This window comes from Oncorhynchus masou, unplaced genomic scaffold (genome assembly GCF_036934945.1).
Source record: "Oncorhynchus masou masou isolate Uvic2021 unplaced genomic scaffold, UVic_Omas_1.1 unplaced_scaffold_2105, whole genome shotgun sequence".
In the NCBI taxonomy this organism is placed as follows: Eukaryota; Metazoa; Chordata; class Actinopteri; order Salmoniformes; family Salmonidae; genus Oncorhynchus; species Oncorhynchus masou.
This window is the reverse complement of record NW_027008584.1, coordinates 32,501-58,818: the sequence shown is the minus strand read 5'-3', so window position 1 is coordinate 58,818 and position 26,318 is coordinate 32,501. Positions and strand designations below refer to the sequence as shown.

Sequence of the window (26,318 nt, the reverse complement as noted above, 5' to 3'; positions counted from 1 at the left end):
TCTTCCCTATCTCATTCCCCTCTCCCCTATCTCCCCTCTCTTCCCTATCTCCCCTCTCTTCCTTATCTCCCCTCTCTTCCCTATCTCCCCTCTCTTCCTTATCTCTCCCCCCTATCTTCCCTCTTCCCTATCTCCCCTCTCTCCCTATCCCCCTCTCTTCCCTATCTCCCCTCTCTTCCTTATCTCCCTCTCTTCCCTATCTCTTCAGACTTGAGAAAGGTACAGTATACTTAACATGGACTTAAGTCAGCCTTTTTAGACCAAGGTCCATATTTAGTCAACTTATCTCAAATCTGAATAGGGCATTATGTGAGCTCCCTCTCTCCCTCCCCTCCGTAGAGTTACTGGTTGTATCCCGGAGGTTGAACATATTCCTCCGTCTTCTCCCAGTCCTGGACCCCCCCAGCCCCCCCCAGCACCCCCTCCTCCGTTGGGGCCCGCTGTTGGCTGGCTCATGGCTCCGTACTGCCCCCCTCCGCCAGCGCGGTACATCTCTTCCGTCTCATTGGCCAGTTCGTCCTCGTCGATGATGCCACACTTCTCATCACTGGTGTCCTCCTGGTCCGCCCACGGCTGCTTCTCCCCTGACGCAAAGATTCCTGGGAAAGAGCCAGGAGGATAATTCAGAATCAGGTTTGGGTCACATTAGGTTCACACCTCGGTCTATTCATAAGGCACCAATTAGAAGAAAACTGATGGAAACAGAAAGGGACTAACTGAGCTTGTCCAATTAGAAAGGTTAGCAAAACCTTTTGCTACGATGTGATTAATACTTTATGTGGCAAAGTGAATTCAAATGAGTAATCACATTCTCAATTGTGATTGAATTCACGCAAATGGTTTCAAACATGATTTTTAATTGAATTCAGTGTGAATTTCCTTTAGGGTTCAAACATGATTTTTAATTGAATTCAGTGTGAATTTCCTTTAGGGTTCAAACATGATTTTTAATTGAATTCAGTGTGAATTTCCTTTAGGGTTTAAACATGATTTTTAATTGAATTCAGTGTGAATTTCCTTTAGGGTTCAAACATTATTTTTAATTGAATTCAGTGTGAATTTCCTTTAGGGTTCAAACATGATTGATTTGGTGGAGGATTTACATCAGTCATTCACCTTGGATTCCAATACGATTTCGACAGAACTCAAGTTGCATTCCTTCGTATATTGGTGATTTACATGAGCCACTGTCAATTCATTTGTGGTTCACGCTAAATTGGCACTGGATTCCCAGTATTTTACACCATTTTACATCATTTATTTGCGATTCACATAGGAGTCATGTGATTTAGAAACCCCTCACACATGGTTTGTTGATGAAATTAACCATTTGCATACAATTCACAAAGACTCCCTGAACTATAGGTTCATTGAACGACTGACTGGAGCTTCACACAGGAACCAACACATAAACACATACCATAGAAAATCACTCCACCATAGTGAACGACTGAAGCAATGAGGAAGACACCCTGCCAATCCTCACGTGACTGAGAGAGAGAGAGAGAAGAGGTTTTAAGATAGGGAATTATGGAAATATAAACATGTTAGAACCATCATGTTGGCAAATTCTGGACAGTTGAATAGTTTACAAGCAGTTTATGATTAGATCTAATGCCTTGTCCTGGAGTAAAAACCATTCTCACTAAATCATGTCCATTGAAAGCTCATTTCAGTCTTTTTCTGCTGTGTTGCCGACAACTCATGGAATTGTCTTGACAATGAAGTAGGTAAAGCACAGACCGATCCGGGACCTGCCTACATGTTAGTTCAGGACTAGGCTTAATCTGTGTCTGGCAAACTGCTCCTACATGTAAACTGGCTAAATGTAATGCCAGTTTGATTGAACAGAGCTCTGTGTGTCTTGGTAATTCACCTCCATGTAACTGGCTAAATGTAATGCCGTTTGATTGAACAGAGCGCTGTGTGTCTTGGTAATTCACCTCTATGTAACTGGCTAAATGTAATGCCAGTTTGATTGAACAGAGCTCTGTGTGTCTTGGTAATTCACCTCCATGTAACTGGCTAAATGTAATGCCAGTTTGATTGAACAGAGCTCTGTGTGTCTTGGTAATTCACCTCCATGTAACTGGCTAAATGTAATGCCAGTTTGATTGAACAGCGCTCTGTGTGTCTTGGTAATTCACCTCCATGTAACTGGCTAAATGTAATGCCAGTTTGATTGAACAGAGCTCTGTGTGTCTTGGTAATTCACCTCCATGTAACTGGCTAAATGTAATGCCAGTTTGATTGAACAGAGCGCTGTGTCTTGGTAATTCACCTCCATGTAACTGGCTAAATGTAATGCCAGTTTGATTGAACAGAGCTCTGTGTGTCTTGGTAATTCACCTCCATGTAACTGGCTAAATGTAATGCCAGTTTGATTGAACAGAGCGCTGTGTCTTGGTAATTCACCTCCATGTAACTGGCTAAATGTAATGCCAGTTTGATTGAACAGAGCTCTGTGTGTCTTGGTAATTCACCATACATGTAACTGGCTAAATGTAATGCCAGTTTGATTGAACAGAGCTCTGTGTGTCTTGGTAATTCACCTCCATGTAACTGGCTAAATGTAATGCCAGTTTGATTGAACAGAGCGCTGTGTCTTGGTACCTTGTGTTTGGTCATGTAATGCCAGTTTAAGAGGGACACAGACCCGACAAGTGTGTCTTGGAAATGCCCATCAAAATGCTGGCATAAATGGGGCAATATCCAAGTTTGATTGAAACCTGAAGAGCTCTGTGGGATGGGGGACAGGAGAAATGGCAAATGAAATGCCATGTTTGTTTGGAACCCAGAACCAAATCTGCTATGTGTCTGTCTGGAGAGACTCACCATCTGACCATGCTAAAACAACTGAAGTATGAAGTTTGATTGATCACCAGTTGGCTGTGTAATCTTGGTAACCACAACCTTACTGGCAAACCCTAACTACAACATTTGACCTTAACCACAACATTACCATAACCCTAACCACAACCTTATCCCAACCCTAAACACAACATTACCTTAACCACAACATTTGATTGAACCACAACCTTATCCTAACCCTAACCACAACCTTATCCCAACCCTAACCACAACCTTATCCCAACCCTAAACACAACCTTATCCCAACCCTTACCACATGTAACCACAACCTTAATGCCTAACCCTAACCACAACCTTATCCCAACCCTAAACACAACATTACCATAACTACAACCTTTGATCCTAACCCTAACCACAACCTTATCCCAACCCTAAACACAACCTTATCCCAACCCTAACTACAACATTACCTTAACCACAACATTACCATAACCATAACCTTATCCTAACCCTAACCACAACCTTATAAACCCTAACACAACATACCTTAACCACAACCCATAACCATAACCTTAAACCCTAACCACAACCTTATTGGCATTAAACCCTAACCACAACATTACCATAACCACAACCGTACCTTAACCCTAACCACCACCTTATCCCAACCCTAAACACCACCTTATCCCAACCCTAACCACAACATTACCATAACCACAACCTTATCCTAACCCTAACCACAACCTTATCAACCTAAACACAACTGTCCCAACCCTAACCACAACCTTATCAAACCATAACCACAACCTTATCCCAACCATAACCACAACATTACCATAACCACAACCTTATCCTAACCCTAACCACAACCTGAACCCTAACACAACATTACCAACCCTAACCACAACCTTATCCCAACCCTAAACACCACCTTATCCCAACCCTAACCACAACATTACCATAACCACAACCTTATCCTAACCCTAACCACAACCTTATCCCAACCCTAAACACAACATTACCCAACCCTAACCACAACATTACCATAACCACAACCATCAACCCTAACCACAACATTACCATAACCACAACCTTATCCCAACCCTAACCACAACATTACCATAACCACAACCTTATCCATAACCCTAACCACAACCTTATCCCAACCCTAAACACAACCTTATCCCAACCCTAAACACAACATTACCATAACCACAACCTTATCTTAACCATAACCACAACATTACCATAACCACAACCTTATCTTAACCCTAAAATAAACAAAAACCTCAACCAGAATCATTATATAGCCCATTTTTTTATAGCATGACCATTTCAACAAAAACCCTTTCCCTGAAAAGGAAAGAACCCTAACTACAACCCGACTTACTCAGTAAACCTAACATTTGGTATAACCCATGACCTTATCCAGTAAACCTAACCACAATTATCTCCAACCTCTAAACAACAACAGTTATCTCCAACCTCAGTAACCTAACAGACATTACCATAACCACAACCTTATCTTACTCAGTAACCCTAACAGACAGTTTGGTATTATCTCCCTGACTGTTGTTACTCAAAACCTAACACACAGTTTGGTATTATCTTCCTGACTGTTGTTACTCAGTAAACCTAACAGACAACACTTTGTTACTCATAAACCTAACAGACACAACCTTATCCAACCTAACAACAACCTTATTGTCCAACCCTAAAACACAACAGTTTGGTAATCTCCCTGACCCTAACCTACAACATTACCATATCCCAACTGTTATTACTTAAACCTAACAGACAGTTTGGTATTGTCTTCAACCCTGTTACTCAGTAAACCTAATCAACCCTAAAATCTCCTGACTGTTGTTACTCAGTAAACCTAACAGACAGTTTGATATTGTCTTCCTGACTGTTGTTACTCATAAACCTAACAGACAGTTTGGTATTGTCTTCATGACTGTTGTTACTCAGTAAACCTGACTGACAGTTTGGTATTATCTCCCTGACTGTTGTTACTCAGTAAACCTAACGGACAGTTTGGTATTGTCTCCCTGACTGTTGTTACTCAGTAAACCTAACAGACAGTTTGGTATTGTCTTCCTGACTGTTGTTACTCAGTAAACCTAACAGACAGTTTGGTATTATCTCCCACACTGTTGTTACTCAGTAAACCTAACGGACAGTTTGGTATTACACTGTTGTTACTCAGTAAACCTAACGGACAGTTTGGTATTATCTTCCTGACTGTTGTTACTCAGTAAACCTAACAGGACAGTTTGGTATTGTCTCCCTGACTGTTGTTACTCAGTAAACCTAACACAGTTTGGTATTGTCTTCCCTGACTGTTGTTACTCAGTAAACCTAACCTACAGTTTGGTATTATCTCCCTGACTGTTGTTACTCAGTAAACCTAACGGACAGTTTGGTATTATCTCCATGACTGTTGTTACTCAGTAAACCTAACAGACAGTTTGGTATTATCTTCCTGACTGTTGTTACTCAGTAAACCTAACAGACAGTTTGGTATTGTCTTCCGACTGTTGTTACTCAGTAAACCTAACAGACAGTTTGGTATTATCTCCCTGACTGTTGTTACTCAGTAAACCTAACGGACAGTTTGGTATTATCTTCCTGACTGTTGTTACTCAGTAAACCTAACGGACAGTTTGGTATTGTCTTCCTGACTGTTGTTACTCAGTAAACCTAACCTACAGTTTGGTATTATCTCCATGACTGTTGTTACTCAGTAAACCTAACAGACAGTTTGGTATTATCTCCTGACTGTTGTTACTCAGTAAACCTAACAGACAGTTTGGTATTGTCTTCCTGACTGTTGTTACTCAGTAAACCTAACAGACAGTTTGGTATTGTCTCCCGACTGTTGTTACTCAGTAAACCTAACAGACAGTTTGGTATTATCTTCCTGACTGTTGTTACTCAGTAAACCTAACAGACAGTTTGGTATTGTCTTCCTGACTGTTGTTACTCAGTAAACCTAACAGACAGTTTGGTATTGTCTCCCTGACTGTTGTTACTCAGTAAACCTAACGGACAGTTTGGTATTATCTCCCTGACTGTTGTTACTCAGTAAACCTAACAGACAGTTTGGTATTGTCTTCCTGACTGTTGTTACTCAGTAAACCTAACTAACAGTTTGGTATTGTCTCCCTGACTGTTGTTACTCAGTAAACCTAACAGACAGTTTGGTATTATCTCCCTGACTGTTGTTACTCAGTAAACCTAACAGACAGTTTGGTACCTGTATTGAATTACGAGTGGGACATTTCACTTCCATTTATCCAGCGAGTGGTGCAACTGAGCATCGTCTCTCAGACCTACAAGTTGACTGAAGAAAACCCTAACTGATTGGTTGTTGTCTTTCTCCAAAGTGAATTGACAAATCAGATGACAGAGTCAGAGGCGGGAGAGGACACCCATACCTTTGCATCACAAAGCATTCATCCCTGAGGACTCTACCAATGCTCATGCACAGACAGTGGACACGTTCCAGGCTGACTACACTTCAGACACATGATGTCACAATGCCTGGATAGGTGTTTCATAGCTCGCCACATACATACGTCATCAACAGAACATCCTTGACAGTTCAAAACAAATAGATCAATAATAATTCATTGATTGGATTTAAACAGTGCTTTTCTACAACTGAATATGAATTGAAATCTGGTTTCTCACAGCTCTGTAGAGATGTAGTGACGGTCCTAAAGTCGGTTTGTTTGTGGGAGAGAAGATCCTTCACGTCCTTACCTGAGATGGCAAATCCACTGAAGCCCACAGCGATGACTAAAAAGGAGATGGCCATGACCTTGGTGTGAGAGTATCCCACCACCAGCAAGAAAGTGGCCTCCATTCCAAACCCTGGTGACAAAACAGGAACCACAACTAAACACACTAATATCACCACTAACAACAAACACGAAAGATCACAATATGGAAAGGACCCTTTGACTCCAATGTTTGTCCTGGTATTAGAGGTGGGTGGGGGTGTTGATCACCATTTAGTGTTGCACTCTGTGACAAACATAGGTTGTGGGCAGAGACATATATTTAGAGAGTTGGGATAACTTTTAGAATTTTTCGACCAAAAAATGTACATATTGCAACTTTATCATGAATGTCTTGTCCTAGTCGTGTTTGTTGAGTGGATCATTTGAATTTGCCCCTTCTGTCATGCCCATGCCCTGTGCCAGTGATGTGATGATGATGATCCTGTGTGGCTCAATCGGTGAGAGCAGAGCGCTAGCAATGCCAAGGTCATGGGTTCAATTCCCACAGGAAATGTGTTTATACAGATACTATAATGTTTGCCCTCACTGAACTGTAAAGTTATTCTGGATTAAAGCATCTACCATTTGGCACATATTATATCCCTTCTGTTTTAAAATAACAATTAGAGAACGTTCTGCATTCCTTCTGTTTATATAACAATTATAGAACGTTCTGCATTCCTTCTGTTTATATTCTGCATTCCAATTAGAGAACGTTCTGCATTCCTTCTGTTTATATAACAATTAGAGAACGTTCTGCATTCCTTCTGTTTTATATAACAATTATAGAACGTTCTGCATTCCTTCTGTTTATATAACAATTAGAGAACGTTCTGCATTCCTTCTGTTTATATTACAATTAGAGAACGTTCTGCATTCCTTCTGTTTATATAACAATTATAGAACGTTCTGCATTCCTTCTGTTTTATATTACAATTATAGAACGTTCTGCATTCCTTCTGTTTATATTACAATTAGAGAACGTTCTGCATTCCTTCTGTTTATATTACAATTAGAGAACGTTCTGCATTCCTTCTGTTTATATTACAATTAGAGAACGTTCTGCATTCCTTCTGTTTTATATTACAATTAACAATTAGAACGTTCTGCATTCCTTCTGTTTATATTACAATTAGAGAACGTTCTGCATTCCTTCTGTTTATATTACAATATTACAATTAGAGAACGTTCTGCATTCCTTCTGTTTATATTACAATTAGAGAACGTTCTGCATTCCTTCTGTTTATATTACAATTATCTGTTTTATTCCTTCTGTTTTATATAACAATTATAGAACGTTCTGCATTCCTTCTGTTTATATAACAATTATTTAACATTCTGCATTCCTTCTGTTTATATTACAATTAGAGAACGTTTCTGCATTTATAGAACGTTCATTCCTTCTGTTTATATTACAATTATTCCTTCTGTTTTATATAACAATTAGAGAACGTTCTGCATTCCTTCTGTTTATATTACAATTAGAGATTCCTTCTGTTCTGCCTTCCTTCTGTTTTATATAACAATTATAGAACGTTCTTCCTTCTGTTTATATTACAATTAGAGAACGTTCTGCATTCCTTCTGTTTATATTAACAATTAGAGAACGTTCTGTTTATTCCTTCTGTTTATATTACAATTATAGAACGTTCTGCATTCCTTCTGTTTATATAACAATTAGAGAACGCTCTGCATTCCTTCTGTTTATATTACAATTAGAGAACGTTCTGCATTCCTTCTGTTTATATAACAATTATAGAACGTTCTGCATTCCTTCTGTTTATATTACATTCTGTTCCTTCTGTTTATATTACAATTATAGAACGTTCTGCATTCCTTCTGTTTATATACAATTAGAGAACGTTCTGCATTCCTTCTGTTTTATATAACAATTATAGAATTATAGAGACGTTCTGCATTCCTTCTGTTTTATATAACAATTAGAGAACGTTCTGCATTCCTTCTGTTTATATTACAATTATTTAACGTTCTGCATTCCTTCTGTTTATATTACAATTATAGAACGTTCTGCATTCCTTCTTTTTCTGTTTATATTACAATCTTCCCTGTTTATATTACACTCTTTAACATTCAAATTTTTATTGGTTCGATGGTTTTGTTCTTCCCCTCTCTGACACAATTAGGTTGTGTTGGGACGTTGAGCTAACGTTGAGCTAACGTAGTTCTGGCACTGAGAGTTACCTATCTCCTGTTCTATTCTGTGAGACTGCTCTCATTAGCAGAGGGGCCAGTGATGCGTACACAGCATGCTTGTGTTAGCGCAGTCCCAGCTGTAGAATCAGCAGTTTGATCCCGGCTAGCACACCACTACCACTAGCTCACAGCAGCAGAACATGTCTGTGTGCTGCGACCGTCATACACCGTGCTCTCTCAGGCACTTTAATACTGCTTTTACACACATGATGCCCTCATGAACAAGCTGCCGCCACAGTCACACACTTTATTTTACACTCACAATCACACATCTTTGTCATCAGCTGTTTGGGCCTTCCCTCCCTCTCTCTCTCTCTCTCTCTCTCTCTCTCTCTGTCCCTCTCTCTCTCTGTCCCTCACTCTCTCTGTCCCTCTCTCTCTCTGTCCCTCTCTCTCTCTCTGTCCCTCTCTCTCTCTCTGTCCCTCTCTCTCGCTCTCTCTCTCTCTCTCTCTCCTCCCTTATAACTACAGGATCTTCATTTGAGCCAGTTTGCTACAGCATGAAACTAATCCAGCAGCAACAGGAAATGTGAATTATTATGTGGATTAGAATTCATGGACAGTTTTTGAAAGGTTGAATCTGAAATTACACTACAAGTTTGAAATGAAGTGTATTGCATAAACGTTATCCTGCCACTCGACCCACCCCTGTCTGACTCAGTCTCTCCCTCCCCCTGCTCAGCTAACACCAGCTAACACCTCTCAAATGGGTTTGTTTTCGAATCTAAGTTTCCCTTAAGTACAGATCTAGGATCAACTTCCCCTCCCCCAATCCTAACTTGAACCATTAGTGAGGGAAATGCAAAACTGACCCCATATCTGTGTCTATATAGGGGAAAGTTCACTCTGGAGTGGCCTCTCACCTCCACAGTTCATGAGCTTCCTGACGTTGGTGGTGGTCATGATGTTGCGTGTTCGAAGGTAGTCGGCCAGCTGTCCCCCGATGGGCACAATGATGGTCATCACCAGATGTGGCAAGGCCGACACCATCCCCACCTGGCAGAGAGAGAGAATTCACTAAATGGGACAAACACCAAATTAAGACTCTGCAAAAAAAACATCCTCTGTGTACAACTTAAAACATCAAACAATGCATTCAGAACAGAATTAGGACGATACCCCTAATTATCAAAATCCAGAAAATAGTTAAAATAGTTAAATTCCACCTAAAACAAAGCAATTCCCCAACCTTCTATAACAAAGCCATCACAAACATAAACAGACCCCACAGATCCCCAGGACAGCAACACAATTAGACCAAACCAAATCATGAGAAAACAAAAATATAATTACTTGACACATTGGAAAGAATTGACCAGAAAACAGAGCAAACTGGAATGCTATTTGTCCCTAAACAGAGAGAACACAGTGGCAGAATACCTGACCACTGTGACTGACATTCATTTTGACTGTGTACAGACTCAGTGAGCAGAGCCTTGCAATTGAGAAAGGCTCCCGTAGGCAGACATGGCTCTCAAGAGAAGACAGGCTATGTGCTCACTGCCCACAAAATGAGGTGGAAACTGAGCTGCACTTCCTAACCTCCTGCCAAATGTATGACCATATTAGAGACACATATTTCCCTCAGATCACAATGACCCACAAAGAATTCCAAAACAAACTCAATTTTTCTAAACTCCCATATCTACTGAGTGAAATACCACAGTGTGTCATCACAGCAGCAAGATTTGTGACATGTTGCCACAAGAAAAGGTCAACCAGTGAAGAACAAACACCACAACCCATATTTACGTTGATTTATTTTTCCTTTTGTACTTTTTTCACATCAATATAACACTGTACATAGCCATAATATGACATCTGAAATGTGTCTATTCCTTTGAAACGTGTCAGTGTAATGTTTAATGTTAATTTTTGATTGTTTATTTCACTTTAGTTTATTATCTATTTCACTTGCTTTGTAAATGTAAACATATGTTTCCCATGACCATGCCTTTTTCTTCCCAAAAACAAAAAGGCTAGGTTAGGGGATAGGGGCTAGGGGATAGGGGCTAGGTTAGGGGATAGGGATAGGGGCAAGGGGCTAGAGGTCAGGGGATAGGGGCTAGGCTAGGGGATAGGGGTTAGGTAGGGGATAGGGGATAGAGGATAGGGATAGGGGATAGAGGTCAGGGGATAGGGGCTAGGTTAGGGGATAGGGGAGAGGGGCTAGGTTAGGGGATAGGGGATAGGGGCGAGAGGTCAGGGAATAGGGGCTAGGCTAGGGGATAGGGGATAGGGGATAGGGGCTAGGGGATAGGGGCTAGGTTAGGGATAGGGCTAGAGGTCAGGGGATAGGGGCTAGGGGGGATAGGGCTAGGCTAGGGGATAGGGGCTAGGGGATAGGGGCTAGGTTAGGGGATAGGGGCTAGGGGATAGGGGCTAGGTTAGGGGATAGGGGCTAGAGGTCAGGGGATAGAGGCTAGGGGATAGGGGATAGGGGCTAGGGTCAGGGGATAGGGGATAGGCTAGGGGATAGGGGCTAGGGGATAGGGGCTAGGCTAGGGGATAGGGGATAGGGGCTAGAGGTCAGGGGATAGGGGCTAGGCTAGGGGATAGGGGCTAGGGGATAGGGGCTAGGGTCAGGGGATAGGGGCTAGGCTAGGGGATAGGGGCTAGAGGTTAGGGGATATGGGCTAGGGTCAGAGGATAGGGGCTAGGCTAGGGGATAGGGGCTAGGGGCTAGGGTTAGGGGATAGGGGCTAGGCTAGGGGGGGGCTAGAGGTCTGGGGATAGGGGCTAGGTTAGGGGATAGGGGCTAGGGTCAGGGGATAGGGGATAGGGGATAGGGGCTAGGTTAGGGATAGGGGATAGGGGCTAGAGGTCTGGGGATAGGGGCTAGGCTAGGGGATAGGGGCTAGAGGTCAGGGGATAGGGGCTAGGCTAGGGGATAGGGGCTAGGCTAGGGGATAGGGGCTAGGCTAGGGGATAGGGGCTAGGTTAGGGGATAGGGGCTAGGTTCAGGGGATAGGGGCTAGGCTAGGGGGGGATAGGGGCTAGAGGTCAGGGGATAGGGGCTAGGGGATAGGGGCTAGGCTAGGGGATAGGGGCTAGGTTAGGGGATAGGGCTAGGGTCAGGGGATAGGGGCTAGGCTAGGGGATAGGGGCTAGAGGTCTGGGGATAGGGGCTAGAGGTCAGGGGATAGGGGCTAGGTTAGGGGATAGGGGCTAGAGGTCAGGGGATAGGGGCTAGGTTAGGGATAGGGGCTAGAGGTCAGGGGATAGGGGCTAGGCTAGGGAATAGGGCTAGAGGTCAGGGAATAGGGGCTAGGCTAGGGATAGGGGGGCTAGAGGTCAGGGGATAGGGGCTAGGCTATGGGATAGGTCTAGGGGATAGGGGCTAGGCTAGGGGATAGGGGATAGGGGCTAGAGGTCTGGGGATGGGGCTAGGTTAAGGGATAGGGGCTAGAGGTCAGGGGATAGGGGCTAGGCTAGGGGATAGAGGCTAGGTTAGGGGATAGGGGCTAGAGGTCTGGGGGTAGGGGCTAGGCTAGGGGATAGGGCTAGAGGTCAGGGGATAGGGGCTAGGCTAGGGGATAGGGGCTAGGTTAGGGGATAGGGGCTAGAGGTCAGGGATAGGGGCTAGGCTTAGGGAATAGGGGCTAGGTTAGGGGATAGGGGCTAGAGGTCAGGGGATAGGGGCTAGGCTAGGGATAGGGGCTAGAGGTCAGGGGATAGGGGCTAGGCTAGGGGATAGGGGCTAGAGGTCAGGGGCTAGGCTCAGGGGATAGGGGCTAGGCTAGGGGATAGGGGCTAGGCTAGGGGACAGGGGCTAGGCTAGGGGCTAGGCTAGGGGCTAGGGGATAGGGGCTAGGCTAGGGGATAGGGATAGGGGCTAGAGGCCAGGGGATAGGGGGGCTAGGCTAGGGGATAGGGGCTAGGCTAGGGGATAGGGGCTATGGGATAGGGGATAGGGCTAGGGGATAGGCTAGGGGATAGGGGCTAGGCTAGGGGCTAGGCTAGGGGCTAGGGGCTAGGGGCTCTAGGTGATAGGGGCTAGGGATAGGCTAGGGGATAGGGGCTAGGCTAGGGGCTGGGGATAGGTGCTAGGCTAGGGGATAGGCTAGGGGATAGGGGATAGGCTAGGGGCTAGGCTTGGGGATAGGGGCTAGGCTAGGGGCTAGGCTAGGGGCTAGGGGATAGGGGATAGGGGCTAGGCTAGGATAGGGGCTAGGGGATAGGCTAGGGGATAGGGGCTAGGCTAGGGGCTATGGGATAGAGACTAGGCTAGGGGATAGGGGCTAGGCTATGGGATAGAGGCTAGGGGGATAGGGGCTTGGGGATCTGGGGATAGATAGAGGGATAGGGCTAGGGGATAGGGCTAGAGGTCAGGGGATAGGGGCTAGGCTAGGGGATAGGGGATAGAGGCTAGGGATAGGGGAGCAGGCTAGGGGATAGGGTCAAGGCTAGTGGATAGTGGCTAGGCTGGGGGATAGGGGCTAGGGGGATAGGGGATAGAGGCTCAGGGATAGGGGATAGAGGCTAGGGGATAGGGGCTAGGCTAGGGGATATGGGGTAGAGGCTAGGGGATGGGGCTATGGGATAAAGGCTAGGCTATGGGATAGAGATGCTAGGGGATAGGGGCTAAGCTAGGGGATAGGGGCTAGGCTTGGGGATAGGGGCTAGTGGATAGGAGATTGGGGCTAGGGGATAGGGGCTAGGTTAGGGGATTTGGGCTAGAGGTCAGGGGATAGGGGCTAGGCTAGGGGATAGGGGCTAGGGGGATAGGGGCTAGGTTAGGGGATAGGGGCTAGGGGATAGGGGCTAGGTTAGGGGATAGGGGCTAGAGGTCAGGGGATAGAGGCTAGGGGATAGGGGATAGGATAGGGGCTAGAGGTCAGGGGATAGGGGCTAGGCTAGGGGATAGGGGCTAGGGGATAGGGGCTAGGCTAGGGGATAGGGGATAGGGGCTAGAGGTCAGGGGATAGGGGCTAGGGCTAGGGGATAGGGGCTAGGCTAGGGGATAGGGGATAGGGGATAGGGGCTAGAGGTCAGGGGATAGGGACTAGGCTAGGGGATAGGGGCTAGGGGCTAGGGGATAGAGGTCAGAGGATAGGGGCTAGGCTAGGGGATAGGGGCTAGGGGATAGGGGCTAGGTTAGGGGATAGGGGCTAGGCTAGGGGATAGGGGCTAGAGGTCTGGGGGCTATGGGGGCTAGGTTATGGGATAGGGGCTAGAGGTCAGGGGATAGGGGCTAGGCTAGGGGATAGGGGCTATTAGGGGCTGGGGGCTAGGGGTCTGGGGATAGGGGCTAGGCTAGGGGATAGGGCTAGAGGTCAGGGGATAGGGGCTAGGTTAGGGGATAGGGGCTAGAGGTCTGGGGATAGGGGCTAGGCTAGGGGATAGGGGCTAGGGTCAGGGGATAGGGGCTAGAGGTCTGGGGATGGGGCTAGGTTAGGGGATAGGGCTAGAGGTCAGGGGATAGGGGCTAGGCTAGGGGATAGGGGCTAGGTTAGGGGATAGGGGCTAGAGGTCTGGGGATAGGGGCTAGGCTAGGGGATAGGGCTAGAGGTCAGGGGATAGGGGCTAGGCTAGGGGATAGGGGCTAGGTTAGGGGATAGGGGCTAGTGGTCTGGGGATAGGGGCTAGGCTAGGGATAGGGGCTAGGTTAGGGGATAGGGGCTAGAGGTCAGGAGATAGGGGCTAGGCTAGGGGATAGGGGCTAGAGGTCAGGGGATAGGGGCTAGGCTAGGGGATAGGGGCTAGAGGTCAGGGGATAGGCTAGGGGATAGGGGATAGGGGATAGGCTAGGGGATAGGGGCTACGCTTGGGGACAGGGGCTAGGCTATGGGCTAGGCTAGGGGCTAGGGGATAGGGGCTAGGCTAGGGGATAGGGGTTAGGGGCTAGAGGCCAGGGGATAGGCTAGGGGCTAGGCTAGGGATAGGGGCTAGGCTAGGGGATAGGGGCTATGGGATAGGGGCTAGGCTAGGGGATAGGGGATAGGCTAGGGGCTACGGGATAGGATAGGGGCTAGGCTAGGGGATAGGGGCTAGGCTATGGGATAGGGGCTAGGCTATAGGGGCTAGGGGATAGGCTAGGGGATAGGGGCTAGGCTAGGGGCTATGGGATAGGTGCTATGGGCTAGGCTAGGGGCTATGGGATAGAGACTAGGCTAGGGGATAGGGGCTAGGCTATGGGATAGAGGCTAGGGTATAGGGGCTTGGGGATAGATAGAGGCTAGGGGATAGGGGCTAGGGGATAGAGGCCAGGGGATAGGTGCTAGGCTAGGGGATAGGGGATAGAGGCTAGCGGATAGGGGAGAGCGGCTAGGGGATAGGGTCAAGGCTAGTGGATAGTGGCTAGGCTGGGGGATAGAGGCTAGGCTAGGGGATAGGGGATAGAGGCTAGCGGATAGGGGATAGAGGCTAGGGGATAGGGGCTAGGCTAGGCTAGGGGATATGGGGTAGAGGCTAGGGGATAGGGGATAGAGGCTAGGGGATAGGGGCTAGGCTTGGGGATATGTGGTAGAGGCTAGGGGATAGGGGCTATGGGATAAAGGCTAGGCTATGGGATAGAGATGCTAGGGGATAGGGGCTAGGCTAGGGGATAGGGGCTAGGCTTGGGGATAGGGGCTAGTGGATAGGAGATAGGGGCTATGCTAGAGGATAGGGGCTTGGGGATAGGGGCTATGGGATAGAGGCTAGGGGATAGGGATAGAGACTAGGGGATAGAGGCTAGGGGGTAGGGGCTAGGCTAGGGGCTATGAGATAGGGGCTATGGGATAGGGGATAGGGGCTCGGGGATAGGGGTTTAGGGGCTGGGGGATAGAGGCTAGGGGATAGGGACTAGGCTAGGGGATAGAGTCTAGGGGATAGGGGCTAGGCTAGGGGCTAGGGGATAGAGGCTAGGGAATGTAGGCTAGGGGATAGGGGCTATGCTTGGGGATAGGGGCTAAGCTAGGGGATAGGGGCTAGGGGATAGGGGCTAGGGGATAGGGGATAGGGGCTAGGGGATAGGGGATAGGGGCTAGAGGATAGGGGCTAGGGGCTAGTGGATGGGGGATAGGGTTTCATTCATAATTAAAACTCTGTCTCACCTTGCTGATCTCAAAGCCAAACACTTCCTCAAAGTAGGCCGGCTGGCTGATGAGAAGCAGGTAGAAAGTCCAGCTCCTGCAGAAGTTGGCTACGATAATGGCGTACACCGGCATGGACGTGAAGAATGCTCTCCACGGGGTTTTGAATTTCTGCAACAAGGAGGAATGAGAGATGGTTGTGCTCAGTCCTCACCAGCCCTCACACAGCAAAAAAGTGAAATTATAGAGGGATGTGGTGTGTGTTTGTGTGTGTGTGTGTGTGTGTGTGTGTGTGTGTGTGCACAAGTCACAAGCAAAAAGAAAAGTGGTGGAGTGTGTGTGTGTGTGAGAGACAGTGCAGTTTATGTGAAATACAATGTTTAATGCGTCTTGGTGCTTACCTGTAGAGGATTGGCAAAACCTGCTGACTCTCCGATGGCTTCCTCAATGTACTTCCTCTCCTCAGGGGTGATAGTGGGGTGGGCTGCCGGGCTTTCATACGACACCAGGATCCAGAAGAGATACCATGCTATCCCAAAACTGCCTGGGAGAGGGAGGGAGATGGAGAGAGGAGGAGAGAGGGAAGAGGTAAGAGAGGAGAGAGAAAGGAGAGAGAGGAGGATAGAAGTAGGGTAAAGTGGGGAGAGAGGAAGAGAGAGGTAGAGAGTGGGGAGAGAGAGGAAGAGAGAGGTAGAGAGACAAAGTGGGGAGAGAGAGGAGGAGAGAGGTAGAGAGGTAAAGAGGAGAGAGAGGACGGGAGAGGTAGAGAGGTAAAGGGGGAGAAAGAGGAGGAGAGAGGTAGAGAGGTAAAGGGGGAGAGAGAGGAGGAGACAGGTAGAGAGGAGAGAGGTAGAGAGATAAAGAGGAGAGAGAAAGGAGGAGAGGAGGAGAGAGGTAAAGAGGAGAGAGAGGAGGAGAGAGGTAGAGGGAGGAGAGAGAGGTAAGAGGAGAGAGAAAGGAGAGAGGAGGAGGAGGTAGAGAGGCAAGAGGAGAAAAGAGGGAGAGAGAGGAGGAGAGAGGGTAGAGAGACAAAGTGGGGAGAGAGAGAGGAGAGAGGTAGGTAGAGGAGGAGAAGGAGGGGAGAGGTAGAGGAGAGGAGGAGGGAGAGGTAAGAGGAGAGAGGAGGAGAGAGGTAGAGGTAAAGGGGAGAGAGAGGAGGAGAGAGGTAGAGAGGTAAAGGGGGAGAGGAGGAGACAGGTAGAGAGGAGAGAGGTAGAGAGATAAAGGGGGAGAAAGAGGAGGAGAGAGGTAAAGAGGTAAAGAGGAGAGAGTGGGGGAGAGAGGTAGAGAGGTAGAGAGGTAAAGGGGGGAGAGGAGGAGAGAGGTAGAGAGGTAAGAGGGAGAGAGAGGAGGAGGTAGAGGGAGGAGAGAGGTAAAGGGGAGAGAGGAGGAGAGAGGTAGAGAGGCAAAGTGGGGAGAGAGGAGGAGAGAGGTAGAGAGGTAAGGGGGGAGAGAGAGAGGAGGAGAGAGGTAGAGAGGTAAGAGAGGAGAGAGAGGTAGAGAGTAAGAGAGGAGAGAGGTAGAGAGGTAAAGAGGAGAGAGAGGAGGAGAGAGGTAGAGAGGTAAGAGGGAGAGAGAGGAGGGGAGAGGTAGAGAGATAAAGGGGGAGAGAGAGGAGGATAGAAGTAGGGAGGTAAAGGGGGAGAGGAGAGGAAGAGAGAGGTAGAGGTAAAGAGGAGAGAGAGGAGGAGATAGGTAGAGAGGTAAAGATGAGAGAGAGGAGGAGAGAGGTAGAGAGGTAAAGGGGGAGAGAGAGGAGGAGAGAGGTAAAGAGGAGAGAGAGGAGGGGAGAGGTAGAGAGGTAGAGAGGTAAAGCGGGAGAGGAGGAGAGAGGTAGAGAGGTAAGAGGGAGAGAGAGGAGGGGAGGGTAGCGAGGTAAAGGGGGAGATAGAGGAGGAGAGAGGTAGAGAGGTAAGAGGGAGAGAGAGGAGGAGAGAGGTAGAGAGGTAAAGGGGGAGCGAGAGGAGGAGAGAGGTAGAGAGTTAAAGAGGCGAGAGAGGAGAGAGGTCAAATGGAGAGAGAGAGCAGAGAGAGAGGAGGAGAGTGGAAGAGAGGTAAAGAGGGGAGAGAAGGGTAGGAAATGAGAAGGGTGGAGTAGGGAGAAAGGTAGGGTAAGGAGAATGGTCTCTACAGTACACTACAGTGATGACACGTTTGCAATAACATAAATTGTGTCAGTTTGGATGTCATTGTCACAGAAAAATTACCCAACAAGCTCTTATTGGACCCATGTCTCTACCTCTCTCCTCCTATGAACTGGTGCTGTGCCGCTAGCTACCCAAAGGAGGCTAGCACTGGCTAACTGAGTAGTCAGCATACCACTTTCAACAGTCTGGTCTACCAACACTGGGTCATGGGCAGTAGGCAGCTGAGCAGAGGCCTGTGTGGTGATGAGACAGTTAAACTCGGTACTGCCAGGTTGGTTTTACTCACCATAGACATAGAAGACTGAAGGCCACCCTACATACTGAACCAACACCCCAGCAAGAGGCATGGCCACCACAGCTCCCGCATAGGAACCTGTGACACAAAGAAAGAGCAAGACACAGAAATATGGTACATTAATGTTTCTAATGTTGTTGTGTAATGCCTCCGCCAGGCCAGATCTGAACACCTCAGCACCCACAATCAAAGTCAGTAGCAATAGCTAGCTAGCTCACGCAATATTTGGTTCCGGGTTTCGAGATTAGCTAGCAAGCTAATGAACTAATCAAGCCAACTAACTAACTAACTAACTAACTAACTAACTAACTAACTAACTAACTAACTAACTAACCTAGCCAACTAACTGTGGATGGAAACAATTAACTTACAGTAAGAACAGTTAATTAGCTCTTTGCTAGAAAAGATTACGCCTTCTCCTAAACTGATAAGGTGGCTTCACTAATGTTTACATATTGACAAGTCCTGTTCATTGTCAATGCCTATGAAAAGTAACAGCACAGGAGGTTGGTGGCACCTTAATTGGGGAGGATGGGCTCGTGATAATGGCTGGAGTGGAATAAGTGGAATGGTATCAAATGCATCAAACATATGGTTTTCATGGTTTCCAGGTGTTTGATGCCATTCCATTCGCTCCGTTCCAGATTTTATTATGAGCCGTCCTCCCCTCAACAGCCTCCACTGATTCACAGCATTATACCTATAACCCGTTACATACTGTATGTGGACAGGGACAAACTGAAATGTTTCTAACAGAAAACATTTAAAAAGCATAACCATGGTAGCAGTTGAAAGAGAAGACATTTAAAAAGCATAACCATGGTAGCAGTTGAAAGAGAAGACATTTAAAAGCATAACCATGGTAGCAGTTGAAAGAGAAGACATTTAAAAATCAAACCATGGTAGCAGTTGAAAGAGAAGACATTTAAAAGCATAACCATGGTAGCAGTGGAAAGAGAAGACATTTAAAAAGCATAACCATGGTAGCAGTTGAAAGAGAAGACATTTAAAAAGCAGAACCATGGAAGCAGTGGAAAGAAAGACATTTAAAAAGCATGGTAGCAGTTGAAAGAGAAGACATTTAAAAAAGCATAACCATGGTAGCAGTTGAAAGAGAAGACATTTAAAAGCATAACCATGGTAGCAGTTGAAAGAGAAGACATTTAAAAAGCATAACCATGGAAGCAGTGGAAAGAGAAGACATTTAAAAAGCATAACCATGGTAGCAGTTGAAAGAGAAGACATTTAAAAAGCATAACCATGGAAGCAGTGGAAAGAGAAGACATTTAAAAAGCATAACCATGGTAGCAGTGGAAAGAGAAGACATTTAAAAAGCATAACCATGGAAGCAGTGGAAAGAGAAGACATTTAAAAGCATAACCATGGTAGCAGTGGAAAGAGAAGACATTTAAAAAGCATAACCATGGTAGCAGTGGAAAGAGAAAACGTTTATCAGAACAAAGGTGAGGATACAATCCAAGCAATTACATTACTGTTGATATTTACATTTACTGGGCTTTTCACAGCATTTGTCAATAATAGAATCTGGAAATATGCTGGATACTTTCAGTGACATAATAAGAATATTCATGCAACATTTGGGCTAGTTGAAACATTTTATTTGGAACAAAGCCCTGCATTTGCATATGTGAACTGATTGCCCCCCATCTATCGCCAGAGCTCGTGCTGCGAGGTGACCTAAACTGGGACATGCTTAACACCACAGCCCTCCTACAATCTAAGCTTGATGCCCTCAATCTCACACAAATTATCAATGAACCTACCAGGTACCACCACAAAGCCGTAAACAAGGGCACCCTCATAGATATTATCCTAACCAACTTGCCCTCTAAATACACCTCTGCTGTTTTCAACCAAGATTGCCTGCATCCATAATGGGTCAGTGGTCAAACGACCTCTACTCATCACTGTCAAACGCTCCTGAAACACTTCAGCGAGCAGGCCTTTCTAATCGACCTGGACCTGGATCCTGGTAGGATACTGATCTCATCCCGTCAGTAGAGGATACCTGGTTATTTTTTTATATGCCTTCCTCAACATCTTAAATAAGCATGACCCAATCAAGAAATGTAGAACCAGGAACAGATATAGCCCTTGGTTCTCTCCAGACCTGACTGCCCTTCACCAACACAATGACACCCTGTGGCGTTTTGCATTAGCATCGAACAGCCCCCGTGATATGCAACTTTTCAGTGAAGTTAGAAACCAATATACACAGGCAGTTAGAAAAGCCTAGGCAAGCTTTTACAAGCAGAAATTTGCTTCCTGCAACACAAACTCCAAAAAGTTCTGGGACACTGTAAAGTCCATGGAGAATAAGAACACCTCCTCCCAGCTGCCCACTGCACTGAGGATAGGAAACTGTCACCACCGATAAATCCACTATAATAGAGAATTTCAATAAGCATTTTTCTACGGCTGGCCCATGCTTTTCACCTGGCTACCCCTACCCCGGTCAACAGCAATGCACCCCTAACAAAAACTCGCCCAAGCCTTCCCCATTTCTCCTTCTCCCAAATCCAGTCAGCTGATGCTCTGAAAGCTGCAAAATCTGATCCCTACAAATCAGCCAGGCTAGACAATCTGGACCCTTTCTTTCTAAAAACGATCTGCCGAAATTGTTGCAACCCCTATTACTAGCCTGTTCAACCTCTCTTTCGTGTCATCTGAGATTCCCAAAGATTGGAAAGCAGCTTCGGTCATCCCCCTCTTCAAAGGGGGGACACACTCTTGACCCAAACTGCTACAGACCTATATTTATCCTACCCTGCCTTTCTAAGGTCTTCGAAAGCCAAGTCAACAAACAGATCACCGACCATTTTGAATCCCACCGCACCTTCTCCGCTATGCAATCTGGTTTCAGAGCTGGTCATGGGTGCACTTCAGCCACGCTCAAGGTACGAAACGATATCTTAACCGCCATCGATAAGAAACAATACTGTGTTGCCGTATTCATTGACCTGGCCAAGGCTTTCGACTCTGTCAATCACCACATCCTCATCGGCAGACTCAATAGCCGTGGTCTCTCAAATGATTGCCTCGGCTGGTTTACCAACTACTTCTCTGATAGAGTTCAGTGTGTCAAATCGGAGGGCCTGTTGTCTGGGCCTCTTCCAGTCTCTATGGGGGTGCCACAGGGTTCAATTCTCGGGCCGACTCTTTCTCTGTATACATCAATGATGTCGCTCTTGCTGCTGGTGAGTCTCTGATTCACCTCTACGCAGACGACACCATTCTGTATACTTCTGGCCCTTCGTTGGAAACTCTGTTAACAACCCTCCAGACGAGCTTCAATGCCATACAACTCTCCTTCACTGGCCTCCAACTGCTCTTAAATACAAGTAAAACTAAATGCTTGCTCTTCAACCGATCGCTGCCTGCACCTGCCCGCCCGTCCAGCATCACTACTCTGGACGGTTCTGACTTAGAATATGTGGACAACTACAAATACCTAGGTGTCTGGTTAGACTGTAAACTCTCCTTCCAGACTCACATCAAACATCTCCAATCCAAAGTTAAATCTATAATTGGCTTCCTATTTTGCAACAAAGCATCCTTCACTCATGCTGCCAAACATACCCTCGTAAAACTGGCCATCCTACCGATCCTCGACTTCGGCGATGTAATTTACAATATAGCCTCCAATACCCTACTCAATAAATTGGATGCAGTCTATCACAGTGCCATCCGTTTTGTCACCAAAGCCCCATATACTACCCACCACTGTGACCTGTATGCTCTCGTTGGCTGGCCTTTGCTTCATACTGCCGCCAAACCCACTGGCTCCAGGTCATCTACAAGACCCTGCTGTAAAGTCCCCCTTATCTCAGCTCGCTGGTCACCATGGCAGCACCCACCAGTAGCACGCGCTCCAGCAGGTATATCTCTGGTCACCCATAAAAGCAATTCTTCCTTTGGCCGCCTCTCCTTCCAGTTCTCTGCTGCCAATGACTGGAACTAACTACAAAATCTCTGAAACTGGAAACACTTATCTCCCTCACTAGCTTTAAGCACCAGCTGTCAGAGCAGCTCACAGATTACTGCACCTGTACATAGCCCATCTATAATTTAGCTCAAACAACTACCTCTTTCCCTACTGTATTTATTTATTTTTTATTTTATATTCATATTTCTACTTTGCACATTCTTCCACTGCAAATCTACCATTCCAGGGTTTTACTTGCTATATTGTATTTACTTTGCCACCATGGCCTTTTTTGCCTTTACCTCCCTTATCTCACCTCATTTGCTCATTTGCTCACATTATTGTATATAGAACTTGTTTTTGTATGTGTCTACTTGTATTATTGACTGTATGTTTGTTTTACCCCACCATCACATGTGATAACTCTGATCCACAACAATCCAACAACGTTCCAACAACGATTGTATGTCCACTACAATCCAACAACGATCCACTACAACCCAACAACGAACTGCTTTGCTTTATCTTGTCCAGGTCCACTACAATCCAACAACGATCCACTACAATCCAACAACGATCCACTACAATCCAACAATGATCCAAATGATCCACTACAATCCAACAACGAACTACAATGATCCACTACAATCCAACAACGATCCACTACAATCCAACAACGATCCACTACAATCCAACAACGATCCACTACAATCCAACAACGATCCACCACAATCCAACAACGTTACAATCCAACAACGATCCACCAACAATCCACAGATACTCCACCTGGTCCAACAACGATATATAAAGGTTAAATAAATAAACAAATTAAAATCCAACCACCATCACACAATCCACTACAATCCAACAACGATCCACTACAATCCAACAACGATGTTTATGCAATCCAACAACGATCCACACAATCCAACAACGATCCAACAATCCAACAACGATCCACAACAACAACGATCCAACAATCCAGTCCATTACAATCCAACAATCGGTCCATTACAATCCAACAACGGTCCAATCCAACAACGATCCATTTCAATCCAACAAAGGTCCATTACAATCCAACAACGGTCCATTACAATCCATCTTACAAATCTCCATCTGGTTTAGGTAAAAGCATAATTTGAAAGTGCCTCAAATTTAAGCTCTGCCATTTGATCTCATACCTGGACCCTGGAGTGTAAAGGGCTACATACACTTCCTGCAGCTGAGAATGCATCAATGGAGGCTGTAGAGGGGAGGACGGCTCATAATAAAGGCTGGAATGGAGCGAATGGAATGGCATGTATTTGATACCATTCCATCCATTCCATTCCAGCCATTACCACGAACCCGTCCTCCCCAATTAAGGTATCACCAACCTCCTGTGGAATGCATGCATACAGTATGTAGGAAGACAATGTGCTGCACTAGATTTATTTGGGATGTTACCAATAGGAACTTTACTATAATGTTGAGGTTGTTTATAAGCACATCTTAGCTAACCTCTTGACAAGAACATCAAGTAACATCACAAATGGTTGGATCCAGTAATGTGTAGAGTAGTCTTTATTATCCCCGGGGGGAAATTCATTCATTCATTGTGTAGTTTAAGAGAGAGAAAAGGGGAGGGAGAGCGTGAGAGGATGTTTAAATCCATTTGTTTTAGTATCTTACCACAGAATGCTGTTGTGGCCAGTCGACTTCTCTCTAGTGGCGGGGCCCATTTGGCCCAGATCCCATGGCATGCTGGGTAAGATACGCCTATAGGGAAGTAATGAAGTGATGCACACAGTAAATATCCAAACATAATATTCAAAACACGCACGCACGCACGCACGCACGCACGCACACACACACACACACACACACACACACACACACACACACACACACACACACACACACACACACACACACAACACACACACACACACACAGAGAGAGTGAGAGAGACAGATGCACTCTAAGTACCTCGACAAGGCCTTGGCATATCCTGACTAGTATGACACAGCTGTAGTGTGTACGAGCAGCAGATGGAATCAGCATGTTGAGAGTGGATGTGGCCACTATGGCGAAGCCAAACACACTGAAACACACCAAGACAGAAACAGTCAGAGACAAACACAACCAGCCTTCATTTCAACCACTGAGAGCTATAGAGACCAGCCTTCATTTCAACCACTGAGAGCTATAGAGACCAGCCTTCATTTCAACCACTGAGAGCTATAGAGACCAGCCTTCATTTCAACCACTGAGAGCTATAGAGACCAGCCTTCATTTCAACCACTGAGAGCTATAGAGACCAGCCTTCATTTCAACCACTGAGAGCGATAGAGACCAGCCTCCATTTCAACCACTGAGAGCGATAGAGACCAGCATTTCTTCTGAGGGGCGAATTTCATTTCAACCACTGAGAGCGATAGAGAACAGCCTCCATTTCAACCACTGAGAGCGATAGAGACCATGGTTCATTAGGGGTCAGATTAATTTTCAATTTAGTTTAATTCAGGAAGTAATTATTGGCAAATATTTCCTATGAAGATAAAATATCCAATTCTATAAAGATTTTAATTCATGAGCTGGTTTTCATTTCATTTGACTGATATCAACATGTAATTAACCCCAATCCTGAGAGAAATGTCTTTGGTGTTATTGATGAGACTGTCCCAACCTTGGTAGCAGTTCAAAATGTCTTATGGAAACCCTTGACTATAAGGGCTCCGTCTATACTTCATTAGTAAAAATGAATACACAACTTTTTGATTGAGGCAACATCCGCAGCCATAGTATAATGTATATTTTAGTATACTTTAGTCAAATATAATGTATACTCTGGTAAAATATAATGTATATTTTAGTAAATATAATGTAAACTTAGTCAAATATAATGTATACTCTAGTAAATATAATGTATATTTTAGTAAATATAATGTAAACTTTAGTCAAATATATTTACTCTAGTAAAATATAATGTATACTTTAGGTCAAATATGTATACTCTAGTAAAATATAATGTATATTTTTGTAAAATAGAATCCTAGTCAAATATAATGTATACCTTAGGTCAACTATAATGTATATTTATTCATATATAATGTACACTTTAGTCAAATGAATCAGTCAAAAATGTTTACTCTAAAAATATAATGAAATTTTTGACAAAATAAGGAATGTCAACTTAAGTCAAATATAATGTATACTCTAGTAAAATAGAATGTATATTTTAGTCAAATATAATGTATACTTAGGTCAACTATAATGTATATTTTAGTCATATATAATGTATACTTTAGTCAAATGAATCCTAGTTGTAAAAAAAAAAGTTGACCTCCGACACGTTTGAGGAAAGGTATTGACATACAATAAGGAAATCAGTCCAATCAATACAGGAATAATCATCCCAAAGCCTGCTAAAAACGGACATACTTGTTAGCTTTATATTTTGAAATATGAGACCTCCAGGAATCTGCATGACAATGTATCCTAAAATGTACTTACTTGTTGGCTTTAGATTTTTGACATATAAAACCTCCGGGAATCTGTGTGACGATGTATCCTAAAATGTACTTACTTGTTGGCTTTATATTTTTGACATATAAAACCTCCGGGAATCTGTGTGACGATGTATCCCCAGAAGAAGGACCCGTGGATCATCCCCACGGTCTCTGGATCCCAGCTGAACTGTGCTGCCTGGAGGGGAGAGAAAGAGGAGGAGTGACCATGGTTGTGCTCATAAGACACCAAACGGAAGGAAACCATCTGGGAGCAAGGGACTACCTGGATTTGTACAATAAGAAACGCTCATTTAGATTTTCAGTTGCAGAACATTTTTGAATAAGTGTTTGTTGTTGCGTGTCCTAATGAACACAACCCATGACTACGGATGTGTAGCGGAGTGGGTTCGTTTAATAATGCTTGAGTGATGAGGAACCTTGCCTGGGACCTGAAGACTTGTGTTAGCTTCCCAAGCACCTTGATAAAGGCCACACTTCAAAAGGTGCTGATTGTGATTATAAATAAGTATTTTCAAGTCAAAGTACATTGTCCATTGACAGTATTCTTCTTCCTCTGCACAAAAATAAAGCCTGGACACACTTCAACCTC

At 45.3% G+C, this 26,318-nt stretch overlaps 1 pseudogene; it reads right to left on the bottom strand.

Moving 5' to 3' along the window:
• Positions 1-205: 205 nt before the first annotated feature.
• Positions 206-26,318, bottom strand: part of LOC135532909 (vesicular glutamate transporter 1-like) — a 27,942-nt pseudogene continuing 1,829 nt past the window's right edge.